This window comes from Borostomias antarcticus, assembly GCF_949987555.1.
Source record: "Borostomias antarcticus genome assembly, chromosome: 30".
Taxonomy (NCBI): Eukaryota; Metazoa; Chordata; class Actinopteri; order Stomiiformes; family Stomiidae; genus Borostomias; species Borostomias antarcticus.
The window spans coordinates 2,812,625-2,815,124 of record NC_140263.1 but is presented as its reverse complement, the minus strand read 5'-3'; the positions used below and the strand labels follow the sequence as shown (position 1 = coordinate 2,815,124).

General features: G+C 55.2%; 1 protein-coding gene across 1 annotated transcript in view; it reads left to right on the top strand.

Moving 5' to 3' along the window:
• itga1 (integrin, alpha 1) overlaps positions 1–2,500 on the top strand; it is a gene marked incomplete at both ends in the record, with an annotated part of 67,709 nt that overhangs the window by 24,845 nt on the left and 40,364 nt on the right. The window lies entirely within an intron of this gene.

Sequence of the window (2,500 nt, the reverse complement as noted above, 5' to 3'; positions counted from 1 at the left end):
ACCCTACCCCTAACCCTACCAACCCCAACCCTACCCCTAACCCTACCAACCCTACCCCTAACCCTACCAACCCTACCCCTAACCCTACCAACCCCAACCCTACCCCTAACCCTACCAACCCTACCCCTAACCCTACCAACCCCAACCCTACCCCTAACCCTACCAACCCTACCCCTAACCCTACCAACCCTACCCCTAACCCTACCAACCCCAACCCTACCCCTAACCCTACCAACCCTACCCCTAACCCTACCAACCCCAACCCTACCCCTAACCCTACCAACCCTACCCCTAACCCTACCAACCCTACCCCTAACCCTACCAACCCCAACCCTACCCCTAACCCTACCAACCCTACCCCTAACCCTACCAACCCTACCCCTAACCCTACCAACCCCAACCCTACCCCTAACCCTACCAACCCTACCCCTAACCCTACCAACCCTACCCCTAACCCTACCAACCCCAACCCTACCCCTAACCCTACCAACCCTACCCCTAACCCTACCAACCCTACCCCTAACCCTACCAACCCCAACCCTACCCCTAACCCTACCAACCCTACCAACCCTACCCCTAAACCTACCAACCCTACCCCTAAACCTACCAACCCTACCCCTAACCCTACCAACCCTACCCCTAACCCTACCATCCCTACCCCTAACCCTACCCCTAAACCTACCAACCCTACCCCTAACCCTACCAACCCTACCCCTAACCCTACCATCCCTACCCCTAACCCTACCCCTAACCCTACCAACCCTACCCCTAACCCTACCAACCCCAACCCTACCCCTAACCCTACCAACCCTACCCCTAAACCTACCAACCCTACCCCTAACCCTACCAACCCTACCCCTAACCCTACCATCCCTACCCCTAACCCTACCAACCCCAACCCTACCCCTAACCCTACCAACCCTACCCCTAACCCTACCAACCCTACCCCTACCCCTACCAACCCTACCCCTAACCCTACCCCTAACCCTACCAACCCTACCAACCCTACCAACCCTACCCCTAACCCTACCAACCCTACCCCTAACCCTACCAACCCTACCCCTAACTCTACCAACCCTACCCCTAACCCTACCAACCCTACCCCTAACCCTACCAACCCCAACCCTACCCCTAACCCTACCAACCCTACCAACCCTACCCCTAAACCTACCAACCCTACCCCTAAACCTACCAACCCTACCCCTAACCCTACCAACCCTACCCCTAACCCTACCATCCCTACCCCTAACCCTACCAACCCCAACCCTACCCCTAACCCTACCAACCCTACCCCTAACCCTACCAACACTACCCCTAACCTTACCAACACTACCCCTAACCCTACCAACCCTACCCCTAACCCTAACCCTACCCCTAACCCTACCAACCCTACCCCTAACCCTACCAACCCTACCCCTACCCCTACCAACCCTACCCCTAACCCTACCCCTAACCCTACCAACCCTACCAACCCTACCAACCCTACCCCTAACCCTACCAACCCTACCCCTAACCCTACCAACCCTACCCCTAACCCTACCAACCCTACCCCTAACCCTACCAACCCTACCCCTAACCCTACCAACACTACCCCTAACCCTACCAACACTACCCCTAACCCTACCAACCCTACCCCTAACCCTACCAACCCTACCCCTAACCCTACCAACACTAACCCTAACCCTACCAACCCTACCCCTAACCCTACCAACCCTACCAACCCTACCCCTAACCCTACCAACCCTACCAACCCTACCCCTAACCCTACCAACCCTACCCCTAACCCTACCAGACCTGTAACCCTACCAACCCTACCCCTAACCCTACCAACCCTACCCCTAACCCTACCAACCCTACCCCTACCCCTACCAACACTACCCCTAACCCTACCAACACTACCCCTAACCCTACCAACCCTACCCCTAACCCTACCAACACTACCCCTAACCCTACCAACACTACCCCTAACCCTACCAACACTAACCCTAACCCTACCAACACTACCCCTAACCCTACCAACCCTACCCCTAACCCTACCAACCCTACCCCTAACCCTACCAACCCTACCCTACCCCTAACCCTACCAACCCTACCCCTACCCCTACCAGACCTGTAACCCTACCAACACTACCCCTAACCCTACCAACCCTACCCCTAACCCTACCAGACCTGTAACCCTAGCAACCCTACCCCTACCCCTACCAGACCTGTAGAGAGCAGAACAGCATTGCCGTCACACATCTACAGAGGAAAAGGTTTTGTGGGAAATGTCCTCCTGAACATGGGTACATACGATGACTGGAGGGAGGATGTTTGACATCTCCAGGATGAACATGTGGGAGATCGACATGTTTCTGGGACCTGACAGGGATTAATTGCAGAATCCCCTCGTATACTTTTAGTGTTATAGGTCAGAAACACTCATAGAGAAGGATTGGGCATGGAGGTACATGTAGCAATGTTTATCACATGGTTATTATACGGTTATGACCTCATGACC